At 43.3% G+C, this 12,476-nt stretch overlaps 1 protein-coding gene across 1 annotated transcript in view; it reads left to right on the top strand.

Moving 5' to 3' along the window:
- The window catches only part of IQCK (IQ motif containing K), a 210,094-nt gene that overhangs the window by 129,750 nt on the left and 67,868 nt on the right, over positions 1 to 12,476 (top strand). The window contains exon 9 of the transcript XR_012161133.1: positions 2,304 to 2,398. The gene's annotated coding sequence lies outside the window, so the exon portion shown is untranslated. The remainder of the gene's footprint in view (positions 1 to 2,303; positions 2,399 to 12,476) is intronic.

Here is a 12,476-nt window from a genome sequence, read left to right as displayed (position 1 = left end):
TTTACTTTGTGTAATGACACATCTACTCCCAGTCTTTATTCAAGCCTAATTTAATGGTGTCCAGTTTGCAAACTAATTCCAATTCAGTACTCTCTCATTTGAGTCTGTTTTTGAAGTTTTTTTGTTGAAGAATTGAGACTTTTAGGTCTGTAATCGAGTGACCAGAGAGATTGAGGTATTCTCTGACTGGTTTTTGTATGTTATAATTCTTGACATCTGATTTGTGTCCATTTATTCTTTTACGTGGAGACTGTCTGGTTTGACCAATGTACATGGCAGAGGGGCATTGCTGGCACATGATGGCATATATCACATTGGTAGATGTGCAGGTGAACGGGCTTCTGATAGTGTGGCTGATGTGATTAGGCCCTATGATGGTGTCCCCTGAATAGATATGTGGACACAGCTGGCAACGGGCTTTGTTGCAAGGATAGGTTCCTGGGTTAGTGTTTTTGTTGTGTGGTTGCTGGTGAGTATTTGCTTCAGGTTGGGGGGCTGTCTGTAAGCAAGCACTGGCCTGTCTCCCAAGATCAGTGAGAGTGATGGGTTGTCCTTCAGGATAGGTTGATGATGCGCTGGAGAGGTTTTAGTTGGGGGCTGAAGGTGACAGCTAGTGGTGTTCTGTTATTTTCGTTGTTGGGCCTGTCCTGTAGTAGGTGACTTCTGGGTACTCTTCTGGCTCTGTCCATCTGTTTCTTCACTTCAGCAGGTGGGTATTGTAGTTGTAAGAACGCTTGATAGAGATCTTGTAGATGTTTGTCTCTGTCTGAGGGGTTGGAGCAAATGCGGTTGTATCGTACAGCTTGGCTGTAGACAATGGATCGTGTGGTGTGGTTTGGATGAAAGCTGGAGGCATGTAGGTAGGAATAGCGGTCAGTAGGTTTCTGGTATAGAATGGTGTTTATGTGACCATTGCTTATTAGCACTGTAGTGTCCAGGACGTGGATCTCCTGTGTGGACTGGTCCAGGCTGAGGTTGATGGTGGGATGGAAATTGTTGAAATCGTGGTGGAATTCCTCAAGGGCTTCTTTTCCGTGGGTCCAGATGATGAAGATGTCATCAATATAGTGCAAGTAGAGTAGGGGCATTAGGGGACGAGAGCTGAGGAAGTGTTGTTCTAAGTCAGCCATTACACAAAGTAAAACTATTTCCCCATGTTTGTTTTTCCCCCCTACTGTTCCTCACATGTTCTTGTTAACTGCTGGAATCGGCCCATCTTGATTATCACTACAAAAGGTTTTTTTTTCTCTCCTGCTGGTAATAGCTCACCTTAACTGATCACTCTCGTTATAGTGTGCATGGTAACACCCATTGTTTCCTGTTCTCTGTGTGTATATAAAATCGTCCTACTGTATTTTCCACTGCATGCATCTGATGAAGTGGGCTATAGCCCACGAAAGCTTATGCTGAAATAAATTTGTTAGACTCTAAGGTGCCACAAGTACTCCTGTTCTTTTTGCAGATACAGACTAACATGGCTGCTCCTCTGAAACCTGTAAATATCTTGTTTATCCGCAGCAATGGCTCCTGTGTCCTGCTACAAGATGTTCTGTTGACCTGCCATAGTTTTACTTTCCCGGAAGCCTGGAAGGGGACAAACAAACAATGCTGAGGAAGATTTCAAAAATAACCCACTTTTGGCTTTACAAAAGAGCAGTTACATAAAGCAATAGAATGCCTTAATCGAAGGGTATTGATTATAGAAGAAACCAAAAAGGAAGGCAAGGGGAGCAATTAATATTGCATTTTGTTGCAGTTTGTTTTGTTTGCTACTTTGGTGTCCTATTTTAAGTAGCACTCAGACAGGAAAATGCGGCTAACTAGTAGCATTAGGGCTTGGCCATGCTTCCGTTGCAGCCAATGCAAAACTGGAATTGATGTCAATGGAGCAGGATTGGGTCCATAATGTCAGAAGGGTTTCAGGGAAGGAAACCAATCTTACAGTGAAGTCAACTGATTCTCTCCAGCTGGTGTTGTGAGTGACAACATCCAACATTCAAGGATTCTTAAGAATGACTGCAGAGAGGGGCTACCTTGGGCCATGGGCTGTATTGTAGCACTGATTCTTCAGCAGAATTGTCCATTCATTTCTATAGGATGATCTGATTAATCAACAGCCCCTAATGGCCCCAAGTCGTTATAAAACAGAATATATATAAAAAAGAAAGTGTGTGTGTGTGTGTGTACAAAATATAAGAGCTATAACTACCTACTGGAATGTTTGGAATATAAGCTCCACAATAAGGTGTGTACTTAAAAAAAATAAAATAAAATAAATAACGTAAGTGTTTTGTCTCTTCCAGATTTTGGTATTGAAGGATGGTCCTGTGGCTAGTGTCTTTGCCTGGGACTCTGAAAACTCAGATTCAATTCCCTGCTCCTTCACTGACTTCCTTGGGTAAGTCACTTAGTCTCTCTGTGCCTCAGTTCTCTGTCTGTAGATGGGGATAATATAACTGCCCTACCTTGCATGAGGATAAATACATTAAAGACTGGGAGGTGTTGAGAGACTATGGTAATGGTGGTAATATAAGTACTCTGGATAGATTACCATTTTGCTTGATGAGTAATACATCTGGATCTGTATTAAAGAGAAAATGCCAATATTGGCATTGTAAGCACCACCCCAAATTTACTGAAAAGGTAGGGAAGGTGCCGTGAGTCCTCCTGGGAAGAGAACTAGGGATGCTGGTTTAAAAGAAATAAATACAAAGGGCCTGATGGTGCAGTTCCTTGTAACTCAGACAAAAGTCTCTTGTCCAAGTAGGGACTTCAGGATCTGGTTCAAAGCCTATGTTCATTACACAAAGTAGACAAATTTTGCCAGTTGTACTGAATAACTCCCTGTAGACACTTGTTTTCAGGTATAGGAGTGACATTTTTCAGTTTAGCTTAAATTCATTCCCAACTGACATAAGATAAACTGGGAGGGGAGGGGGCTGTTTTATATTGGAATAAAATGCACTCAGGGGAGGTTATACCACTTGAAATTCACACCTTTGCTTGTATAAAAAAAAACCCCCAACCTTTTCTGGTATAGACAAAGCCTAAAAGATTATAATACAGGAATAATCATTCATTCTCACTGGTGTAGGATCTTCTGTTGGAGAGTGTCCAAGTTTATAAATATAATTGAATTAAGCCTTACGACACATCTGTGAGATAAGGGATGGTCTCTCCATTTTTCCCAATAGATAATCTGAGACACTGGCCACGGCCACCTTAGGGGAAAAGGTGTACTTTTAACAAGCATAAGCAGGTTGCGGTAAACTCTTGTGGGGAAGCCTAGGGTTTGCCTCAACCAGGTAACGTTTGTAAAAAGTACAGCTTGCCTTGTCTACATTAGATTTTTAACATGGGTTAACTAGCACACACAACAGAAACACACCTTTTTTTTTCTAGTAAAGACAAGGATGTGGTTAGATTAATTGATTTGTTGAAGGCTGCACAGCAAATCTGTGGCACAGCCAGGGTCAGAAACTGCAAGCCTGATCTTTGTCACATTTGTCAGTTGCCAGCAGGAAGCCTGCTGCTGAAGAGCTGTGATGCTGAGCAAGGCTGCCTACGCATCTGAATGTTTGTGGTTCAGGGCTCCTTGGTATGGATAAACAACACTGTATAACTGTTGTAAGGCTGACAGCAGATAGACTGGGCTTTTTGGGAGGGCAGTAGGGACACCTGTGATAAAGGATGTACAAAAGTTGGGTGATTCATTGGATTGGTGTGGCTGTGTTTACAGTACACAGCACTGGCAGGAGTGTGTAGGGTACGTATTGCTACCCACCACAGTGAAAGCAGGCTGTGTCCACACTGCGATGGGTAGCTACACATGGCAGTGAAAGGCTTGGGCAGGGGGGAAGCAGTGTGGAGCTGCCAGAGCTTTTTCCCACTGCCTCTTCCCTGCCAGAGCCTTTCCCCTGACACAGGAAAGGCTCCAGCAGTGGGAGGCAATGAGACACTACACAGCTAAAAATAGCAGTGTAGATGAAGGAGGTACTGCTTGGACATGCAGCGAGCCATGTAGGGCACATACCCCAAGGGTTCTGGCATGTCTTTACTTGCCTAAACCGTGCCTCATCACTCACACTGCTGTCTATACCTGAGCTAAGAGGGCAGGCACTGCATGTACTCTACATGCAGCCATAAGGAGTGTGCATTGTAGAGTACCCTGTGAGGGGCAGTAGTGAGCTGATGGCGTTGGGGTATTGTGCTACTGGAGGGCTGTTTTCTGATGAAATGTTGAACCCAGGATCACAACCCTTGATATTTTTCACAAGACAGGGTGTTAATCTTGGTGTCCTGGCCACCTTCGAACTCCATTCATTACATTCTGGCTATCTACATTTCCCCGACAGTTACAATTGGATACAAAGGGTCAGATTCTCCTCCTTTTTTTCGCTGGAGTAAATCCGGAGTCACTCCACTGACGTCAGTGAGTTATTTCTGGTTTACCCAGTGGGGACTGGAAGCAGAAGCTAGCTCAGCATATTTTGACACTTCCTGCCATAAACTATTGTATTGTGCTGCTGTGTGCTGTTAAGCCGCTGTTGTGTTCCACCCTAGGAATGACTGCATTTCAGTGGGGAGTGAAGTGATCCATGCAACACTCTTACCTCACAGTAGAGGCTTCATTATTTAATACCTGCAAAGGTTATTGAGGTCTTCAGATTAAAAATGAATTAAAAAATAGATCTCAAGAATTCCTTCTGTTCATTAGAGCTGGCTGGGAATTTACCATCAAAATGTTTTTGACAGAAAATACATATCTGCAAAACCCTAATTTTCTGCAGGAAAATTTTGATTTTTGCCAAAATTTGATTTTGTGTTGAGTAAATTAAAAGGAAACATTTTGTGTTGGTTCTACCCAAATGAAAACGCTTCAATTTGTTAATCCAAATTGAAACATTTTGTTCTGGAACAGTTTGAATTAATCTGTGCCCATCTGAGCTGCCACAGTGTCTTGTGGGAGTTGTAGTGTTGGATCATATTAAAGAAGATCTGTATTAAAATCACAAATGAGTTTGATTCCCCATAGTTTAAATTCCAGGGTATTACTAATTAAGAGGTCTCTTGGTTTTTGGTACTGTTTCTCTCCCTCTCTGTGTGAAACTTGCAAGCTGCTAATTGTGTTAGAACATTCTAAGACAGAGTCTGTTCTCAAAGCAATTCTTTGTAACAACAACTACTCACACAGAGAGAGACTCAAAGCAATACTCTGTAACAACAGAAACAGCACACGGAGACTCCCCGCCCTTTTGTTGTATTCATCTCGCTTTGTTAACAATTGTGATTAAAATAGAGATAGAGGATGTATGTGGATGGATGCTTGGTGTGGATAATAACTGAATGATCAGGGAGGTGCCAGCCTAAGAATGCAGTGTCCATCGGCTGAAGAAGGCGTCAAGTGGAAATAACCAGAGGACCCCCGGAGGGTAGACTGGAATCCACCCAACAGCCTCAAGAATGGGAGAACCAAAGAACAAGATAACATCTGGCAGCATGGAGCTGTCAGGAATGTGACATCTGCTGATTGATTCAGCAACAGCATGATGAAGCAATTCCCACAGACTGGCATAGGAAGAAATTCCTATAAAAATGGACTCTAAAAAGTGAGAACTTTGGGGTCTGATTCTGCAAACCAACTTCCAGGAGCATCAGATGTGCATCTGATGAGGCCCTGCTCCCTCCTCATGTCCAGGCCACCTGGCCAGTGGCTTGGCATGAGCAACTCTAAGGCTGGTAACTATGATAACAACCTTGCAGAACCTGTGTGTGTGTGTTTGTATGAATGAATGTGTGAATAAATATGAGATTGAATGGAATGTTATAGCTATAACTAACTGCTTACTATGATTCTTTCTGTATTCACAATAAATGTGGTATTTTGCCTTTTCCCCTTTAATAAGATCCTTCTGGTTTTTATTTTATTGGTATAACATTTGTTCAAGTACTTCATTCCCCATTCTGTTGTATGGGCTGGCTTCAGCAGCCTGGCTGGACTGTCTCTCCCATGATGCACTGCAATCTCACCATTGGTTGAACTGCTATGGTACATCAGGGGACTGAGATTGCTCTAACTCAGCTGTTGTCAAGCTTCATTGCCCCGCGATGTCCTTCTGACAACAAAAATTACTACACACCACCAGGAGGGGGATGAAAACCTGACCCCATCCAAGCCCTGCCGCCCTGGGTGAACGGGCCGAAGCCTGAGCCCCGCCGCCCCAGGCAGGGGGTAAAAGCCAAAGAGAAGACTGAGAGGGGATATGATAACAGTTTTCAAGTACATAAATGGTTGTTACAAGGAGGAAGAAGAAAAATTGTTCTTGACCTCTGAGGACAGGACAAGAAGCAATGGGCTTAAATTGCAGTAAGGGCGGTTTAGGTTGGACATTAGGAAAAAATTCTAACTGTCAGAGTGGTTAAGCACTGGAATAAATTGCCTAGGGAGGTTGTGGAATCTCCATCATTGGGGATTTTTAAGAGCAGGTTGGACAAACACCTGTCAGAGATGATCTAGATAATATTAATCCTGCTTGAGTGCAGGGGACTGGACTAGATGACTGATTCAGCCCAGGGGTGGGGAGGGAGGGGCGGTGAGCTGTAACCTGAGCCTCACCACCCAGGGCGGAAGCCCAGGCCTGAGCTCCGCTGCCAAGGGCTGAAGGCCTCGGGCTTTGGCCCCGGGCGCCAGCCCTGGTGACCCCATTAGAAAGGGGTCCCAACCCACAATTTGAGAACTGCTGCTAATTTACATCAGAGGCTGGGCAGGCCCACAGCTGTACCAGGATAAGGGGAACAGAAAGTCACTTTGCTCCCCTATCCCGTCCAACAACCGAGCAACAGAACCGAGCCTGAGGAATGCTCAAATATTTGCTTCAAGTGGGCAGGTACACAAGCAGCTTTCAGTGTAAGCTCACCTGAGCCTGTAATGCCATTCGCTTAATTAAATTATTAGTTTTTGATTGGCCTCTTTTAATTGAGGATTCGGTGGTCACCAATAAAATTAACACAGTCGATGGCAATAGACCAAGAGTAAAGTAAAGATATTTCCTACTGAAAACGCCCTTGTTGTCTTGGCTGATAGCAGCAGAGGCTCACAATTCACAGGCTTTGACAGCACCCCGTACATTAAGAGGATTTTCAAGCCAGGCAAACAGTTAAGCTGTCAACATGGACATTAAAAACGGCTGCTGCGATGACCCTTGTAAAATAAAAATGCTGATTATAAAAGGGGAAACAGCTGTCTGGCTTCAGCTCCGCATAACATGACTGAGTGCCCTGGCTTGGATGGTCTCTTTTAGATAAAGTAGGCTAACTTGGGGACACCCTCAACCCCCAAGTCATCTTATTATTTAAACAACAAAATAGCTACAGGTGCTTGATCCATTGTAACCAGTGCTGAGGGTGGGAAGAGGAGCATGGCTAGAAACCGGGTAAACAGATATAAATAACTGAGGGTGAAGGCTGAGGGGAGAGGGAAGCTAGGAGAAAGGCAGTGCTGTCAGACTTGAGCTATTAATTTGTAATGAATAATTTAGTCTATGAATGATCTGTCTGTCTCTCTTCCTCTATTCTGCTAACAGATCTCGATTTTCCTCACTTAGGTCCTGATCTTGCTCCCATTGACCTCAGTGATACAGGATCAAACCCTTATTCTCTCTGGGTGAAATTCCTCCCTGTGCAGAGGAAGATGATCAGTGCTAGGCCAATACACCGCTTCAGACCTCAATATAAGGCTTAAGTGGTGGAAAGGATGTCTGCTGGCTCTCTGTGCAGAGGATATCACTCTATATGAAGTTATTCCCCAAAGAGAATAAAGTCTTGGGGCCCACTCTTGCAAATTTTCAGATTTACTTAGGCAGTTAAGTAGCCCACTTAAACATGAGAGAAATTACTCTCATCTGTAAGTGTTGAAAGGATCATGCCCTTGTTCTGTGAACATGGTTTACAAGCAGCTCGTTGGAAATATTCATCAGTCACAATTTTAAAAGTGTTGGTTAATTTTGATTGGACAGGTCAGGTGGTACTAATTGCATTTGTTGATTGGATGAAAATAACTATAAGAACCTGCAAAAAGAACAGGAGTACTTGTGGCACCTTAGACTAACAAATTTATTTGAGCAGAAGCTTTTGTGAGCTTTTTTTCATCGGATTCATGCAGTGGAAAATACAGTAGGGGGATTTTATATACACAGAGAACATGAAACAATGGGTGTTACCATACACACTGTAAGGAGAGTGATCAGGTAAGGTGAGCTATTACCAGCAGGACAGAAAAAAACCCAACCTTTTGTAGTGATAATCAAGGCCATTTCCAGCAGTTGACAAGAACGTGTGAGGAACAGTAATGGGGGAGGGAGGGAGAGGAAATAAATATGGGGAAGTAGTTTTACTTTGCTTAATGACAACACCATCCTAGCCACTATAGATGTAGAAGCCCTCTACACCAACATTCCACACAAAGATGGACTACAAGCCGTCAGGAGCAGTATCCCCGATAATGTCATGGCAAATCTGGTGGCTGAACTTTGTGACTTTGTCCTTACCCATAACTATTTCACATTTGGGGACAATGTATACCTTCAGATCAGCGGCACTGCTATGGTACCCGCATGGCCCCACAGTATGCCAACATTTTTATGGCTGACTTAGAACAACGCTTCCTAATGCCCCTACTCTACTTGCGCTACATTGATGGCATCTTCCTCTTCTGGACCCATGGAAAAGAAGCCCTTGAGGAATTCCACCATGATTTCAACAATTTCCATCCCACCATCAACCTCAGCCTGGACCAGTTCACACAAGAGATGCACTTCCTGGACACTACAGTGCTAATAAGCGATGGTCACATAAACACTACCCTATACCGGAAACCTACTGACCGCTATTCCTACCTACATGCCTCCAACTTTCCTCCGGACAACACCACAGGATCCATTGTCTACAGCCAAGCTGTACAATACAACTGCATTTGCTCCAACCCCTCAGACAGAGACAAACACCTACAGGATCTCTATCAAGCATTCTTACAACTACAATACCCACCTGCTGAAGTGAAGAACATTATGACAGAGCCAGAAGAGTACCCAGAAGTCACCTACTACAGGACAGGCCCAACAAAGAGAATAATCAGACAGTCTTTATGCAGAAGAATAAATGGACACAAATCTGACATCAGGAATCATAACATTCAAAAATCGGTAGGAGAACACGTCAACCTCTCTGGCCAGTCAGTAAAAGACTTTAGGGTGGCAACTTTCCAACAGAAAAGCTTCAAAAACAGACTCCAACGAGAAACTGCTTAGCTTGAGTTAATATGCAAACTAGATACCATTAACTTGGGTTTGAAAGAGACTGGGAGTGGCTGGGTCATTACACATATTGAATCTATTTCCCCATGTTAAGTATCCTCACACCTTCTTGTCAACTGTCTAAATGGACCATCTTGATTATAACTACAAAAGTTTTTTTTCTCCTGCTGATAATAGCTCATCTAATTAATTAGCCTCTTACCGTTTGTATGGCAGCTTCCACCTTCTCTGTATGTATATGTGTAAATCTTCTTATTACATGTTCCATTCTATGCATCCGATGAAGTGAGGTGTAGCTCACGAAAGCTTATGCGCTAATAAATTTGTTAGTCTCTAAGGTGCCACAAGTACTCCTGTTCTAATATCATTGTGAAATGTATATAAACATACGAGGTAGGGAGTTAAGTATCTGTACTGAAAATATGTTTTTAATGTCCATATTCAGGCATTAGTCACTAGCGGAGGTGGAAAAACAAGCTTTTCCTCCCTCCAGGAGGTAATAAATAAATCTCTCTCTGTCAGGATGTAAATTCAACATTGTAAGATAATGCAATGGATGGCCATTTACATATGAAATCAGATGTTAATGAAGAGATGTGAACAGGGAAGCAGCACACAGGGAAAACAAGCCACAAGGTGGTTATCTTGTCTCTGAGGACAGACAATTAACTTTGGGGGTATATGTAGGAGGCATAGAAGACACCCCCCTCATCCTGCACCTAGGAAGTGAAGGCAGGATGGTGGTTGTGTCTCCATAGATCAAGAAAGGAGGTAGCAAGGGAAAGTTGGCGGTGGTGCGGGTGCGGGGGAAGGGGATTAACAGCTTTGCTTTAACCATGCTGAGTTTGAGCTGACAGCTAGAGATCCACAAGGACATGTCAGAGAGACAGGCTGAGATTGTAGTTTGAACAGAAGGAGACTGGTCTGGAGCAGAGATATACATCTGTGAGTCATCAGCACAGAGGGGGCCATTGAATTTGTGTTTGCAGATGAGAGCACCCAGAAATTCAATTCAATAAACTTACTCATGAGAATACTTGCAAAAGACAAATGCAGAAGGCAGCGAACATGGGCAGAACCACTGAATTTATTTTTCAATGGAATATTGTAGCTTTCCTATTTTTCATACATTTGTTTTGTAAATATAAAGAGAATGATCATGAGCTCACAGAAAAAATCAAAACAAAAGTCAATGTGCAAATAACAGACTGGCAGAAGAGATCTGCTTTGGTGCAGAGCTTGGAGAATTTATGATATGGAAAGTATTTTCCTTATTTTTAATATATCTGGATAAGGGTTGAGCCCAGTCATGTGCAAAATATTGCAACTGACAGACAGCTGAGGCATCCATGTGTTTGAAGATGTGTGCCTGAGGTGGCTGTGGTTATGTAAGGGTTCTTTTGATACAGCCAATTACATAAAATAATAATACTTAGACTCCAAGGGACTATGGGGAGAGACAAAAGGAAATGTGTCTAGAGAAATGTGTCCTGTGCAAACCAGGTAATGGGAATGACTTTGAAGTACAGGCAATGAAAGGAGACTGAAACACAGAGGGTGTCTGTCTGCTGCTCTGGCCCCCTATATGCTACAATGATAGCGCATAGGAGCCATTAACAACCCTGGAGGGGGTATGTGAGAATTTCCCTGGGGCAGGCACTGGGTTGGACTGCCATAGGCAGCCCTATGCTGACTCCCACCCATCCAAGTACTTGCAGAGAGGTGGGGCAATAGTGCATTCTGCAACAGCCCATCTGGCTTACGCCTCAAACAATAGGCCTTGCCAAGGATTCTGCTATAAGAGCAGGGACCAGGGCTGCCTAAGTTACACTGTGGATTGTTTCAATCCTTTGAGAAAAGGAGTACTTGTGGCACCTTAGAGACTAACCAATTTATTAGAGCATAAGCTTTCGTGAGCTACAGCTCACTTCATCAGATGCATATCGTGGAAACTGCAGCAGACTTTATATATACACAGAGAATATGAACCAATACCTCCTCCCACCCCACTGTCCTGCTGGTAATAGCTTATCTAAAGTGATCATCAGGTGGGCCGAAATGGAAAGTGGAGTGCTGGAGATGGCCCACCTGATGATCACTTTAGATAAGCTATTACCAGCAGGACAGTGGGGTGGGAGGAGGTATTGGTTCATATTCTCTGTGTATATATAAAGTCTGCTGCAGTTTCCACGATATGCATCTGATGAAGTGAGCTGTAGCTCACGAAAGCTTATGCTCTAATAAATTGGTTAGTCTCTAAGGTGCCACAAGTACTCCTTTTCTTTTTGCGAATACAGACTAACACGGCTGTTACTCTGAAACCTGTCAATCCTTTGAGTAGCTCAAAATCAGGAGGGTGCAAAGGTGGCTGAGCCTTTCCCTTGGGCTGCCCATGCTTGAAGCACAGCACAGAGTTTGACACCGAGTGCTCAGAAGGGCACATGGAAGTAGCTTTTTTCTTATTTCAAGAACACTGGTATAAATCACGTGCTGGTGGTTGTTCAGATGTGACCTCAGAGTGAGCACTGAGCTTGTTTCACCTAAATGGAATGGACATGGGAATGACAGTTAATAAGGCAAGTGACTCAACGTGTGTGAGGAGGAAAAATACGGGATTCGTAATGTTTCCACGAATGCGTGTGCAACACAGGATGAGTTGTTCCTCTCAATGCTGAGTTTTCAGTATCCGTCCACGGTGATGAAATTCCTCAAATGTAACCATGTCCAATGAACTTGCGGGGGCCTGGCATCACCCACGTTACCACCAAAGTGATCGGCCATGAAATAATCATTCCCCTGTGCCGCTTAACAATGTGCGCAAGGCCGTGACGCAGACAGTACCTGCTTACATGGAAATTCCCACTTAAATATACGCCATCCATTTCTGTGGGCTTTATTCAGTGAAGGCTCTGAAATGAGATTATCCATTAGAACTGGGCAAGAAAGCCTAAAAGGCTACATGCTGTTTTGAATTGGTATAACTATTTTGGTTAGAGGTGTGACTTCTTTTTTAACCGTTATAGTTCTATTGGTACAATCCCAACCATGGACACCGTTAGATCAATATAAAAGATAATCCTGGGGGCATTCTGTGCCAAAACATTCTGCACACAATATTTTAAAATTCTGCAAATTGTATTTGTCAAAATAACACTACATAATCAC

This window comes from Lepidochelys kempii, chromosome 10 (assembly GCF_965140285.1).
Source record: "Lepidochelys kempii isolate rLepKem1 chromosome 10, rLepKem1.hap1, whole genome shotgun sequence".
Classification (NCBI taxonomy): domain Eukaryota; kingdom Metazoa; phylum Chordata; order Testudines; family Cheloniidae; genus Lepidochelys; species Lepidochelys kempii.
This window is presented reverse-complemented; position numbering and strand designations above follow the sequence as displayed.